Source organism: Dasypus novemcinctus, chromosome 22 (assembly GCF_030445035.2).
Source record: "Dasypus novemcinctus isolate mDasNov1 chromosome 22, mDasNov1.1.hap2, whole genome shotgun sequence".
Classification (NCBI taxonomy): Eukaryota; Metazoa; Chordata; class Mammalia; order Cingulata; family Dasypodidae; genus Dasypus; species Dasypus novemcinctus.
The window spans coordinates 68,022,708-68,038,423 of record NC_080694.1 but is presented as its reverse complement, the minus strand read 5'-3'; the positions used below and the strand labels follow the sequence as shown (position 1 = coordinate 68,038,423).

General features: G+C 40.6%; 1 pseudogene; it reads left to right on the top strand.

Moving 5' to 3' along the window:
* The first annotated feature begins 564 nt into the window (after window positions 1-564).
* On the top strand, window positions 565-15,500 carry LOC101428777 (protein RUFY3 pseudogene; annotated as a pseudogene).
* Window positions 15,501-15,716: the final 216 nt, after the last annotated feature.

Below are 15,716 nucleotides of genomic sequence, written 5' to 3'. Positions count from 1 at the left end.
AACACCAACCACAGTTCCTGTAAAAGTAACAGAAGAGGCATGTGTAGAAAGGTCATATCTGAGTCCAACTCCGTAACACTCAGGAACACAAATTCCAAAGTAGGGCCAACTGACATGGCCCTGAACTCCAGAGCCATCTGCCAAGACCATAGAACCTGTGGGTCTCTGTAGTACTCAGGACAACCAATACCTGAGTTTCTAGCTACCTTGGCTGTCTCTGGTACCCTGCTGAGGCATACATAAGCATTACTCCTCTGATGACAGCTCAACTCTTTTTTGGAGACTCATAGCCATATAAACTCATTTGTCCTTTCCATTTACCCCTTTTATCCAAGGCCAAAAAGCAGTTTTTAACACCTGATATTACATGTAGGCTGAGATATTCTGCTGGTCTGAGTTGACCCTCTTATTCAACATTTTTTCTACTTACATCATCAACTAGTGCTTGGTAGTAATCCCTCACGACCAGGGAGGCTCATCCCTGGGAGTCAGGTCCCATGCTGGGGGGAAGGTAATACATTTACATGCTGAGTTTTCCTTAGAGAGTGGCCACATTTGAGCAACATGGAGGCTCTCAGGAGGTAACTCTTAAGCACCCTGCCGCTCTAGACCTAGTTTATATTTCAGGGACACAGGCTGATAATCGAAGCAATCAGTATCAAGGGCTCAATGTTGGACCATACATCTTTATTTATTTTTGCACATATATCACAAAATGTTTTATTTTATTGGGATCCACCTGAAGTGTTCTGTATATATAGGATGGAATTCTGAACAGCAAATGTGCCCTAATTAAAGCAGAACAAAAAGTAATTTATCAGACAGGGAAAGGTTGTCCACCATTTGCAGACATTTTGAAAAGTAACTAAGAAATTTAAATATTAATAACAAAGTTTTAGTTCACTCTAGATATCTTTTCAAAGATATCTAAAACTTTCAATAGTATTTTTAAAACATATACCATAAGTTTGGTTAGAAAATTACAGGCCCTCTTCTTATGTACTATTTCTATTACATACTTTTTTCTTTTTTTCTTTTTAAAAATTTTTTTAAAGTTATATTAAAAAAAATATGAGGTCCCCATATACACCCCACCCTCCTCCCCCACTCCTTCCCCCATAACAACAACCTCCTCCATCATCATGAGTCATTCATTGCATTTGGTGAATACAGCTCTGTGCACCAGTGCACCTCATGGTCAATGGTCCACTTCATAGAATACACTCTCCCATAGTCCACCCTGTGGACCATGGGAGGTCATACAATGTCTGGTAACTGTCCCTGCAGCCCCACCCAGGACAACTCCAAGTCCTGAAAACACCCCCACATCACATCTCTTCTTCCCTCTCCCTACCCCCAGCAGCCTCCATGACTATTTTCTCCACACAAATGCCTCATTTTCTTTGATTACTAATCACAATAGTTCATGAGTAGAATATCAGTAAGTCCACTCTAATCCATACACTAGTCCTCCATCCTGTGGACCTTAGAATGATTGTGTCCACTCCACATCTATATCAAGAGGGGACTTAGATTCCACATGGATGCTGGATGCAAATCTCCTGCTTTCAGTAGCAGGCAGTCTTGGCTCCCTGGTGTGGTGGTTGACCTTCTTCACCTCCATCTTAGATGAGTGGGGTAAGTCCAATAAACCAGAGTGTAGGAGTTGCAAGTCTCTTGAGGCTCAGGGCCTGGCTATCACATGGTCAGTCCAGAGATTCAGGTCCTCTGGGTATACATTAAACCCCAGCAACAACTACAGTTCCAGTAAAAGTAACAGGAGAGACTTGTGGACAAAGATCACATCTGAATCCAGCTCCATCACACAGAAACAAAAACTCCAAAGTAGGGCCAACTGACATGGCACTGAACTCCATCTGCCATGACCATAGAACCTGTGGATCTCTGTAGCCCTCAGAAGAACCAATACCTGGGGTTGTATCTACTTTATCTGTCTCTGGGATTCTGCTGAGGTGTGCATAAGGGCAACCCCTCTGATAACCTCCTGGCTCTTTTTGGAGACTCATAGCCATATAAACTCATTTGTTCTTTCCATTTCCCCCTTTTGTTCAGGTCAAGAAGCATTTTTAACTCCTGGTATTATATGTAGATTATATTATATGTAGATTGAGGTATTCTGCTGGTCCGAGTTGACCTTTTTATTCAAGGTCATTTTCTAGTTCCATCATCAGCTGGTACTTGGTAGTAATCCCTTGGTGCCAGCGAGGCTCATCCCTGGCAGTCATGTTCCACGCTGGGGGGAAGGCAACACATTTACATGCTGAGTTTGGCTTTGAGACTGGTCACATTTGAGCAACACAGAGGCTCTCAGGAGGTAACTCTTAGGCACCCTGCAGCTCTAGGCCTTGTTCTTATTTCAGGTGCACAGGCTCACAAGCATAGTCATTACTATCAAGGGCTCATTGTTGCACCTTCCTTCTTTTTTGGTCTTTGCTGTTGCTCTTCCTTTGGGGACTCTGATAGAGGTCCCCTGGCTAGGAACTCAGCACTTCCTCAGTTGTTGTTTTTAATTGTAACCACTATGATAATATCCAAACATTTTTATGTACCCTGGATATATGCCCTGGAGAATTGCCTGCCAACCATGTGTCCCCTGTCAATAACATCCCACACCACTATTCCTCCCCTGCCATTGTTGAACCTCTGTATGATCCAAAACTTCTTCAGAAGTGAAGCCCAATATATTGCCAAGTTCCATTAATAGTAAAATGGAATATAGTGGTGAGTTTAAAGGTTAGATATAGAATACATATTAATTCATAAAAATTAAGGTAAAAATAAATTGGGGTATCAAAAAGTTAAAAAATACAAAAGCTTTATTTTTGATGTTTGCTTTCCATCACTGCAATAAATGTTGCCCTGTATGCAAATTGGCAAGGCAACTACTTCCATCTTTTCCTCAGTGTCTACATCCTATCTTTTTCTTTTTTCCTAATTATTATGCTTATCTTCAGAAAAGTTTTAGATCACAGTAATTCATATATACAATATACAGTACTCCCACATATCAAACATAAAACCCTTTTCCCTTCCAGCAATAATCTTTTTACATATTCATACTTCATTTCCTGAAACTGATGTACAGATATTGAGACAATAGTTTTCAAACAAGGTAACATTTGGGTTTACATTGTGGCTTATATTTTAGATATACAATTTTCTATATTTTTAGTTATCTTATGTTTTACATTATGATTTACATTTTAGCTTATCAGCTCCTATATATTTTTGGTATAATTTAACATGTCTTATATCCATCCTTGTGTAATCTTGTGGAACACATCTATTGTCCACACAGTTACATTGCTTCCATCTATTCAATATCTCTTTCCCCCTCTCCTTAGGGCCCACAGTGACAGTCAATCTTCATTGCTGGAAGGGCCATGTTCAGAGATACTTGCAACAGTGTTGAGGCTTGATAATAAATCTCATAGTTTCTCTAGTTCATTAAAGAATTCTGTGTTGATTTTTATTGGAATTGCATTGAATCTGTAAATCAGTTTTGGTAGGATAGACATCTTAATAATATTTAGTTTCCTATCCATGAACAGGGAATATTCTTCCATTTATTTAGGTCTTTGATTTCCTTGAAAATTGTGTAGTTTTCTGTGTATAAGTCTTTTACATCTTTAGTTAAATTTATTCCTATGTATTTGATTTTTTAATTTACTATTGTAAGTGGTATTTTATTCCTGATTTCCTCCTCAGATTGCTTGTTATTGGTGTATAGAAATGCCACCGATTTTTGTGCATTGATCTTGTAACCTGTGACTTTACTGAACTCATTTATAAGTTCTAGAAGCTTTGTTGTAGCCGCCTCAGGGTTTTCTATGTATAGGATCATATCATCTGCAAGTAGTGAAATTTTGACTTCATCTTTTCCAATTTGGATGCCTTTTATGTCTTGTTCTTGCCTCAGCACTTGAGCAGTACTTCTAAGACTATGTTAAATAGAAAGGGTGATAATGGGCATCCTTGTCTTGTTCCTGATCTTAGAAGGAAAGATTTAGGATTTCACCATTGTAAATGATGTAAGCTGTGGGTTTTTCATGTGTACTCTTTATGATGTTCAGAAAGTATCCTTCTATTCTGATCTTTTGCAGTGTTTTTTGTGAAGAAAGGGTGCTGTGTTTTGTCAAATGCTTTTTCTGCAGCTATAGATATGATCATGTGATTTTTTCTCCTTCAATCTGTTTATGTGGTTTATTACATTAATTGATTTTCTTATGTTGAACCATTCTTGCATACCAGCAATGAATCCCACTTGGTTATGGTGTATAATTTGCTTAATGTTTTGTTGAATACTATTAGCAAGTATTTTCTTGAGGATTTTTGCATCTAGGTTCATTAGAGAGATTGGTCTGTAATTTTCCTTTCTTGTGGTGTCTTTGTTTGGCTTTGGTACTAGAGTAATGTTGGCATCATATAACGAGTTAGGCAATGTTCCTTCTGTTTTGATTTTTTGGGAGAGTTTAAGCAAGATTGGTGTTAGTTCTTTCCAGAATGTTTGGTAGAATTCACCTGTGAAGCCATCTGGCCCAGGGCTCTTCTTAGATGGGAGGGTTTTAATGACTGATTCTATCTCTTTACTTGTGATTGTTTTGTTGAGATTGTCAATTTCATCTTTTGTCAATGTAGGCTGCTTATGTGTTTCTAGGAATTTGTCCATTTCCTCTAAATTGTCCTTCTTGTTGGAATATAGTTTTGCAAGGTATCCTCTTATGATAATCTTTATTTCTGTGGGGTCAGTAATGATATCTCCTTTCTTATTTTGTGTATTTGCATCTTCTCTCTTTTTTTCCCTTAGTCTAGCTAAGGGTTTGTCAATTTTATTGATCTTCTCAAAGAACCAGCTCTCAGTTTTGTCTATTTTTTCAAGTGCTTTCTTATTTTCTATTTCATTTAGTTCTGTCCTGATCTTTGTTATTTCTTTTCTTTCTTCTTCCTTTGGGGTTAGTTTGTTGTGTTTTGTTCTTTTTTTTTTTACTAATTCCTCCAAGTGTGAAGTTAGTTCTTCAATTTTAGCTCTTTCCTATTTTTTGATGTATGAATTTATGGCTTTAAATTTCCCTCTCAGTACTGCTTTTGCTGCAACCCATAAGTTGGGATATGTTGTGTTATCATTTTCATTGGTTTCAAGATAGGTATTAATTTCTTTTGAGATTTTCTCCTTGACCCACTGTTTTTCTAAGAGTGTGCTGCTTAACTTCCAAATCTTGGTGCCAAATCTGGGTTTCAGGCCCTTGCAGATTTCCATCTTCATTCCACTGTGGTCAGAGAAATTATTTTGTATGATTTCTATCTTTTTGAATTCACTGAGGATTTTCTGTGGCCTAGGTGTGGTCTATCTTGGAGAATGACCCTTGTGCACTTGAGAAGAATGTATAGTGTGCTGTATTTGGGTGTCATGTTCTGTATACGTCTATTAGGTCCAGCTCCTCTAATATATTGTTCAAAGTCTTTGTTTCTTTATTGATTCTGTTTTGAGATGTTCTGTCTAAAGTTGATAGTGGTGTATTAAAGTTCCTCACTATAATTATAGAGGCATCTATTCCTTCACTTAGTTTTTCCAGTGTTTGCCTCATGCATTTGGAGGCACCCTTCTTAGGAGCATAAATATTTGTGATTGTTCTTTCTTCTTGAAAGATTATCCCTTTCACTAATATGTAGTGTCCATTTGTCTGTCACAATCATTTTGCATTTAAAGTCTATTTTGTCTGATATTAATATAGCTCCTCCTGCCTGTTTTTGGTATTGTTTACTTGTAAGATTGTTTTCCAGCCACTCACTTTCAACTTCCTTGAATCCCTGAGTCTAAGATGAGTTTCTTGTAGACAGCTTATAGATGGGTCATATTTCCTTATGCAATCTTTCAGTCTGAGTCTCTTGACAGGTGAGTTGAATCCATTGACATTCAGTGTTATTACTTTCAAGGAATTAGTCATATTAGCCATATTTTCTTTGGATTTGTGTTTGTCATATTTTGTTTGATTTTCCTTTTCTGTTTTTGTCTTTTTAGTTGCTCTTACACTCTAGTCCAACCCTGTCTCTCTTGCTTTTTTCTTTCTTCCTGCAGAACTCCCTTTAGTATTACTTGAAGGGCAGAGTCCTTTTAGGCATATTCTCTTAGTTTCTGTTTGTCTGTGAATATTTTGAACTCTCCATCATTTTTTTTTAAAGATTTATTTATTTATTTATTTCTCTACCCTTCCCCCCCCCACCCCGGTTGTCTGTTCTGTGTCTATTTGCTGTGTTTTCTTTGTCTGCTTCTGTTGTTATCAGTGGCACAGGAATCTGTGTTTCTTCTTGTTGCTTAATCTTGTTGTGTCATCTTGTGTCCACTCTCCGTGTTTGCGGTGCCATTCCTGGACAGGCTGCACTTTCTTTCATGCTGGGCGGCTCTCCTTATGGGGCACACTCCTTGCGCGTGGGGCTCCCGTATGTGGGGGACACCCCTACGTGGCAGGGCACTCCTTGTGCACATCAGCACTGTGCATGGGCCAGCTGCACACGGGTCAAGGAGGCCCAGGGTTTGAACCATGGACCTCCCATGTGGTAGACGGACGCCCTAACCACTGGGCCAAGTCCGCCGCCCTCTCCATCATTTTTGAATGTTAACTTTGCTGAATAGAGTATTCTTGGTTGGAATTTTTTTTCTTTTATTACCTTGACTATGTCATACCACTGTCTTCTTGCCTCCATGGTTTCAGATGAGAAATCAGCATTTAATCTTATGGAGCCTCCTTTGTATATGATGCTTCTCTTTTCTCTTGCTGCTTTTAGTATTTTCTCTTTGTCTTGAGCTTTGGATAATTTGACCAGTATATATCTTGAGGTAGGCCTGCTGGGATTTATGCTGTTTCAGATGTGTTGTGCTTCCTGGACATGTACATCCATCTCCCTCAATAGGTTTGGGAGGTTTTCAGCCATTGTTTCCTCCAACACACCTTCTGTCCCCTTTCCCTTGTCTTCTCCTTCTGGGATGCCTATAATGCATATGTTTTCATGTTTTGCATTGTCATTCAGGTCCCTAAGTTCCTGCTGGATTTTTTCTATCTTTTTATCAATCAGTTCTTCTATCTGTTTGATTTCAGATGTACTATCTTCCACATCAGTAATTCTCTTCTCTGCCTTTTTGAGTCTGCTCTTATTTGCTGAGAGTGTAGTTTTGATTTCTTAAATTGTGCTGTTCATCACCATCATATCCATTATCTTTTTGTGTATGATCACAATTTCTTCTGCATTCTCTCCAAGTGTTTTCTTCATATTCTTAATCTCTTCCTTCACTTCACCAAATTGATCCCTAATATATGTTTTGAGAGCTTTAATTACTTGTTTGATGTTCTGCTCCTCTTCCTGGTTTTTAGTTTAGATTAGGGCATGTTTTCCTGATTATTGGTTTGGTTTTTAGTTTTTTATTGCTATCTTGTACTCATTTTATCTCGACAGGTTTAATCAGTTGCTTAGCTTCTTTGTCTAGTTTGGGGTTTAATTACTTGTTTTTGCATGCATGTTAAGTATTCTCTTTGTCACTTTGTTCTTTTTATTCTATTTCCTTGTATTGCCTAAGTTCACTTGAAGGAAAATACTAGGGCCAGAGAAAGCAAAAGGAGTATGGAAAGAAAATGAATAATAGTAGTGATATTAAATATTAACAGAGGAACCATGTGAGATCTAGGAGAATGGATATTAGACTCATGTAAGTTATGTAGCATTATAACAGTAAGGAAAGTAGAGTATGTATAATGAGACAGTAAACTGAATATGGGGAGAATATAGTGTGAATTAAAAGGTGTTCAGGAGAGAGGGAAAAAGAAAAGAAAGGACAATACTATATAGAGTGAATGTAAGACAGGAAACAGAACAAAGGTATTAGAAATAAAATGTCAGAAAAATTGGGGGCAAACAAAGAGAGGTGTAATGTAAGAGAAACAAAAATTGGTGGAGGATAGAAAGATGTAGAAGAAAGGGCATAATGTTGGTGGCCAAAATGAATATACACAGAAAAGAGGAAATGGAGGATGAGGAAATACAGCAAATGTGAAGTGCTCCCTGCAACACCTAATATAAAAAAGAATTAAAAAGGAGAGAAAGAAAGAAAGAAAAGGACAAAAGGGGACAAAAGGGAGGAGGGAAGCAAGCAAGAAAAAGAAAAAGAAAAAAAGAAAAAAAGAAAAAAAAAAGGGGGGGCCTAGGGGGACAAAGAGGAAGTTAAAACAAGAACACAAACCAACAGAATACCAGACAAAGTTTCAAGCAAGAAATCCTCTTTGCAGTTAAATAAAATGCTTAGGGGTCTGACATTCCCCCTTTCTCCCTTCCTCACTTCTCTCTCTCCCAGGACAGCAGAAAAGCTGCCTCAGAGGTCTGGTAGGAGATTCAAGTGGGCACTTATTGAACCAGCTCGGCACAGAAAACAATCACTTAATTTCCAGAGAGAGAGCACCCACACCTCACCAGGAACCCCAATTATGCTATTGGAAGCTTAGAAAGCACCTCCTACAGTCCCTCTCCTTTATGTGTGCTATGAGAGGGCTAGTTGATTTTCTGACTCCACCTTCTCTCAGACTAAGTTTCCTATCCCAGGGTATTTAGGTAAATTGGGCTTTCTTAGCAGATTCACCACTCCTTTCTTCCCAGTGTCTCCCCAAGTCAGCTAGTATGCGCTTCCAAGTGGAAAAAAAAAAGGGGGGAGGGTGGGGAACACCAGAAAATTGAACCCGTATTACCCAGGGGAGCACCCCCCACTGAATCCCTCCCACTCACTGAATCAGTTCATAACTGGAGGGCTAGGGCAATCCTGGACCTCTGGGAGCACTGGACTCGGGAAAGGGAAGTCCAGGACACTGCAAACCCAGGGTACATAGGTCTGTGGAACATGGGCTATGGGGGATCAGGGGACACAGGCCTGGGGACCACGCATCTGGGACCATGGGGCCCAGGAATGCCACCACACAACCGACAGTTCTCATGGAACACCATGGCTGCCAGCCCCAGGGGAGAAGGTTCCCACCAGCCCACAGAGTCTGACCTCTGTACTTGTAAGCTGAAATTCTACCTTTAGCAGGTAACACCTCCATCACTGTCTCTTCAAATTGACATCCATGCACCCTCCACCCTGCAAGCCCCCAAGACAGCCTGCTCCAGCAAGACTCCAACCCCACTCAGCTGCCTCTTTGCAGGAGAGACCATCAGTCACTTAGACTCCATCTTGCCCTGCTCTCGATCTGCCCTCTTTCAGAGGCATGAAGTAAATTCCATTGTTTGTTAATTGTAATCTAAGGTAAATTAACCAGTCTATGTGTTTCTGGTTAATTTTAAAGAGTTTGTAAGAGCACCTTCCAAACTGAAGTATTTAAATGACTAGTTCTAAGAAGGCATTATTAACTAGAAACCTAAATTGATAATGGCAAAAAGTAACTTCATAGCAGTGAAACCTTTCTGGAAATCACCTCAATGCGCATCTTCAAGTGGTGGTAATGAAAAGTTATGTTGATTCCATTGAGATTCTTCAGTTTTCATTTTAAAAAAATGGAAAAAGTAGTTTTTCCTCTACTGCTAAAGTAAAATACCTGCTAATTAATATCTTCATGGTAAAAATGTAAAAGTAAGAAGTAAAGTACTAAAAAGTTAAGTTCATTTGATAAGTAACACCTTGCACTGGGAATGTTTAGAAAGTGTATAAAAGTCAAGAGACAGACTTCAGCACTGTCAAACTCCCTTGTGCATTCAAACCAGGCCTACAATACACTGCAGGTTGCCTCTCCATTTGAGTTATTGGCTACATTGGTCACTGACCCCTAAAACAACAAAGCTATCTACTATGTCTCTGGTTGTGCACCTGAAGTCAATGGAAACTACATTGCAGTTTCAAATGCCTGCAGCAGTCAACAATGGCTCAATAGAGCCAAATGTACAAATGATATTGCCTCCAGACTGGCACTGTTTTATAGTGCTGAAGGGTGCTATACACCAGGCCAGTGGAATACTGAAACCTACCTTCCTAGCTTCTCTCTAGGGTTAACACTGCTGCAGCTTGCTGGCTGTGTTGAAAAAACATACCAAGTGAAGCAATGATCACCAGAGTGCTGTGAGTAGAAGTTAAACATAATTGGCATTATGGCCTGCTCCCATGGAGAAGTAACATGCATGGTATTGCAAATCTGGAACTTAAATCTATTAATGGCAACTCAAAGAGAAACGTAGGCATTGAGTAGTACATTAATTAGTATTAAGTGCTGTATCTATATCCTACTCTAGATATATGCCTGATTATAGTGATATCTTTTCTATTCTAGATCATGTGCAGAGGGACACTGAACTTGTTAAAAGTCCTTGTGAACTTTATTTTCTAAGTAATCAATGAACCTATCTACAAGGTAAAGGAGTGGCCATCTTAACAGAGAGCAGTGGGGGCAACAGCCCTTTTAATTAAAAAAGCTGCCAAATGAACTTGGAAGCAACCTCCGACAGTCTTTACCCCACACCAGATGAAGGATGTGCTTGAGGCCAGAGGCCACCAGTGGCTCACAGGTAGCTGGTTAATAACTACCAGGCTCAATTACTAGACACCACAGAGGTGCAAATAAGTGTGTGTCAGACACTCACCCAGCCACCCTACTACTGGTAGGGACCCAAATTCAGATCCTGAGAAGCCCCTTCTCCATTCCTGCCTTGAAAGTCTTAAGGAAAACTACTTAAGCTAGATTTAAAAGAGAGCCTCTTGTGAACCCAAACATTGAATGGTCCATAGATGGAAGCAGTTTTATTAAGGAAGGAATTAAAAAGGCAGGTTATCCAGTGGTTTCTCAATTTGAAACCACAGAGACCAAAGTTCATCCCCCTGAAACTTCAGCCCAGAAGGCAGAACTGATTGCCCTTGCCTGAAGTTTAAAGCTAGCAGCCTGGAAATGGGCTAATATTTACACAGATTCTAAGTGTGCTTTCCTTGTCCTTCATGCTCACTCTGCTTTACAGTGAATGAGGCTTACTTACTAACAGTAGGTCACCTATTAAGCACAGGCAAAAAATCCTAGACTTTCTAAAAGCCATAGTGTTACCTCAAAAAATAGCAGTTATGCATTGTCCAGGGCATCAGAAGACAAACAGTGCTATAGCAAAGGGAAATGCTTGAGCTGATGCAGCTGCTAAAATGGCAGCACAAACCCAGGTTTCCCCCCTACCCCTTATCACAGCCCCTGTACCAGTACTTGAAGTTCCACAGTATACCCAGGATAAACCGACCAGGGCAGCTATCCTGGGATTGCTCAATTAGAGCCAAAATGTAAAGAACTTTACTCTGTAGTTCTGATTACTCCCACAGCTATTAAAGTTAAAGGAATGTCCAGCTTAGTGCACAAATCCTAAGAGAAGCCAGTTACCCCAGAAAGTGCCTGCTCATCAGAAGTGCCTGGCAGGATGTAGAAATGCCAGTCATTGGATGGCCTGAAATACCTCTTCAAGAGAAAAAGCTAAGTAGTGTCTGTGTCAAAGTCAGCTGTTCCCTCTAATCCTAACCCAAATGCCTATTTCTAGGGGGAAGGCTAACCAGACCTTGTCTGTTTTCAACTCCTTTAACTTAACTAAAAGGGCAATGCCTCTTCCCATTCTTCTCTCCTACCATAAGAACTGAAATTGGCAATTTATACCTAACCCCATTGTCTATTGCAATTTCTCTCCAGAGTTAATCAACAACATAAAATAACTCAAGGAAGAATACTGTTTCCCACCAACTTTGGGTAAATGCAGCCTTTGCAGGCACCTGGCCTTTTCTACTTCTGTGGTCCAGTATCCTCTTAGTGGGACCATATATCCTCAAAATTCCAATTAAGTCTATTTCTTCCAGAATCAACATCTTGTTAGCCATATGAGGACCTAATCCAGCTTCACCCAGGATGCCAGATCCATCTTCCTCTAAGAAAGAATAGCAGGAGTGTTTTACACCTTGTCAGGTAGGGCCTACTGCCCCGAATCAGCAGGAACTAGCTACAGAAGAACGATCATCTCCCTTCAGCAACCCTTTAAGATTAAAGGTGTAAAGTCTCTGAAGGGATAATGAAGCAGGGTAGTAAGATAGGGAAACAATAGATGGATCTGGAACCTGGCAAAGAGTTCACATGATATCAATAACCCCCAAAATGGCTGCTGGAAGACCCTCCCCAAGGTTCTGCCTCAGAAGTAGACATCCTCTGGAAGCCAGGAGAAGCCCTAGATATTCCCCAAGGACTTTATCATTGGGCCCTCCTGGGAGATTGATGGGAGAAATAAGCAATCAGAACGGTGAACAGCTGGAGCTCCTCCCCTTCCATTACCAATGGGGTGGGATAATTAACAGTTCAAAGAGTGGTGCCAGGCCTGAGTCGACTCACTTGCCCCTGTACACCGACTCTGGCTGCCTTCTCGCCCCCTTGGATCACCATGCAACTAAACCTGGGGATTTTTAACCTATAATGAGAATTGTAGCCTGTAAATCAGCCCTCTTTATCACTTTTCAGCCCCTTCCCCTCTACCTGGGACTCCTGATCTGTTATTTTCTCCCATTTCTCTTCCCTTCCTACCTAAATAAATTACTGACCAAACTCACTTAATGTGTTCTTGAAATTCATTTCTGCAGCATAGTCAAAGAACCTAAATAAAATCTGGTAACATTATGGCCCCTTGAGTTGGACTTTTCATGACCTTGGAACTGTGAGCTTTTACCCCAAAAGCAAAAGTCTTACAAGGCAAGACTTTTCTGGTAGTTTGCATTGGTAGCCCATTGGAAAATTAAAACAACCACTGCCACCATTCTTATTCAATATTGTGCTGGAAGTTCTAGCTGGAACAATTAAAAAAGAGGAAGAAATAAAAGGCCTCTAAATTGTAAAGGAAGATGCAAAATGTTCCCTATTTGTAGATGACAAGATCCTATATAGAGAAAATACTGAAAAATCTACAACAGCTGTTAGACCTAATAAATGAATTCAGCAAAGTGGCAGGGTTAAAGATCAACACAAAAAATATCTGTAGTTTCTATACACTAGCACTGAACAATATAAAAAGAAAATCAAGAAAAAATTTCATTTACAATAGCAAGTAAAAGAATCCAATATCCATAAATGAATTTAACCAAGTACATAGTGAAATTGAACATACACACAAACCTACAAACATTACTGAAAGAAACCAAAGAAGATATAAATAAATGGAAGAATATTCCCTGTTAATGACTGCAAGACCAAATACTATTAAGATGACAATTCTATCCAAAACAATTTACACTTTCAACACAATCCCAATAAAAATTCTAATGGTCTTCTTTGCAGAAATGGAAAAGCCAATCATCAAGTTTATATGGAAGGATAAGAGGACCCAAATAGCCAAAACATCTTGAAAAAAAAGAATGAAATTGGAGGACTCACATTTCCTGATTTTAAACTTACTACTAAAGCTACAATTATCAAATCAGTGCAATCCTTGCACAAGAACAGACATATAGACCAATGGAACAGAATTGAGAATTCAGAAAGAAACCTTCCTGTCTATGGCCAATTAATTTTTTTTAAAGATTTATTTTATTTATTTCTCTCCCCTTGCCCTCCATTGTCTACTCTCTGTGTCCATTTGCTGTATGTTCTTCTGTGTCTGCTTGCATTATCCAGTGGCACTGGGGAACTGTGTCTCTTTTTTGTTGTGTCATCTTGCTGCGTCAGGTCTCTGTGTGCATGGTGCCACTACTGGACAGTCTGTGGCTTTTTCATGTGGGGCAGCTCTCCTTGCAGGGCACACTCCTTGTGCATGTCACTCCTTGCATGTGGCAGCACTGTGTGTGGGCCAATTTACCACATGGGTCAGGAGGACCTGGGGATTGAACCCTGAACCCTCCATATGGTAGATGGACCCTCTATCAGTTGAGCCACATCCGCTTCCCCAATTAATTTTTGACAAGGCTGCCATATCCACTCAATTGGGAGAGAATAGTCTCTTGATCAAATTGTTCTGGGAAAACTGGATATTTATATGTCAGAGAATGAAGGTCCACCCCTACCTCACACTATGTATAAGTATTTACTCAAAAGACAGAAATATAAGAAAAAAAACTATAAAACTCATAGAAAACAGGGAAGTATCTTCAGGGCTTTGTGTTAGGCATTGGTTCTTAGACTTTCCACTCAAAGCACGAGAAACAACAACAACAACAAAAAAAAACAGACAAATTTAAAGCTTTTGTGCATCAAAGGGGTTTAGCATCAGTTAAAAAACAATCTACAGAATGTAAGGAAATATTTGGAAATTGCACATCTCATAGGGCTAATATCATGAATAAATAAAGAGATCATAAACTCAACAACAAAAATACAAATGAGCTGCCCCCAGGGGCCAGAGTTCTGGGGGGTGGGCTGCAGCAGGAGGGGCTTTGAAGAGGAGGAGGAGGGAAAGGGGAGGCTCCTGGGTGGCTGTGGCCCAGGGGGAAGGTGGTGGTGCTGACACCCATATCCTCTGCTCCCCTGTCCAGCCCCAGTCAGGTCGAGGAGGTGGAGGAAGGACCAAGCCTGGCTGAGACCCCCAATGCCACTGCGGGCATGGAGAGCTGAGAATAGCTACAGCGGGCAGCGGAAGCAACATCTTGATTCCCTGATGGCTCCTGAACACATCTACCTGACCAAAGGGCCAAGCTGGGCAGCAAGAGCTCACCTGAGCCAGCCCTGGATCTGGGGAGGATCTGATCTGACCACGCTCCTCCCAGCAGTTCTTCCTGGTGACAGAATATGGACTGGAACATGGCCTGAAAGACAAGAGACCTTTTCTTGGACAAAACAAACCCTTCTGGGGCACTAGAACTGTAGGAAAGCTTGTTCCAGGAGCTGCAGAGGAAACAATGGGTATTAAGGTGTCCCAGGACTGAAGACACCAGGAGGCAGAGGAAGAGCCTGGCTTCATTAGGATCAAGTGAAAAGAAACTCTCAGAATGTATGAAATGTAATCAATGAAAAGGAACTTCTCATGAATCCTACGAGCCCAACGCCCTCATGGTGGAAGAAGAAGGAGCTATAAATGCTGGTCCACCTTAATGACATTGATGCCAATACCTGTGTGAAAGGAGAAGGTTTGGACTCCAGATGGAGTTTCAGGTGTTTCAGTGTATCTTGAGGATGGTAGAAGAAGTGAATGCATGAAGGAGATGGTCAGTTTCCTGCAACTCTGACCAGAATAACAAGGTAGAGGAGCTCCATGGACATCCAAATGCTCCATAAACAACCTTCAGGTGAAAGTGGATGCTTTAGAAAACTCCAGCACTAAACTGATAGGGGAGCTTGCAGTTGCAAGCAATAGGGTTATTTCCTTGCAAGAAGAAATGGAGCAATTAAAGAGGAAGCTCCTATGTATCAGAATCTAATCAGAAGGGCCCTAAGCAAGACAGAACTTCAGAAGGGCAAGCGCAGGGAGAAGCAAGAAAGCATTTGTTAGAGGTTCCCCCTTACAAGGTTTGCAAGGATTAACCGTTCATGGACCCTGACTCCACTCCCTGTGACTTAAATCGAAGAAGGCAGCCTCCAACCGTAACTGACTGAGCCACAGCCTAGTGGCTAGGAGCAGCCTATCCCCTCTCATGATTAAACATAGTGGAGCAGACAAGGGCCTCCTCCACCTCCAGGCCCAGGCAACACCCACCCCTCCCACATTCCTGGGCCTTCTAGCCCACGCCCTCCTGGCCA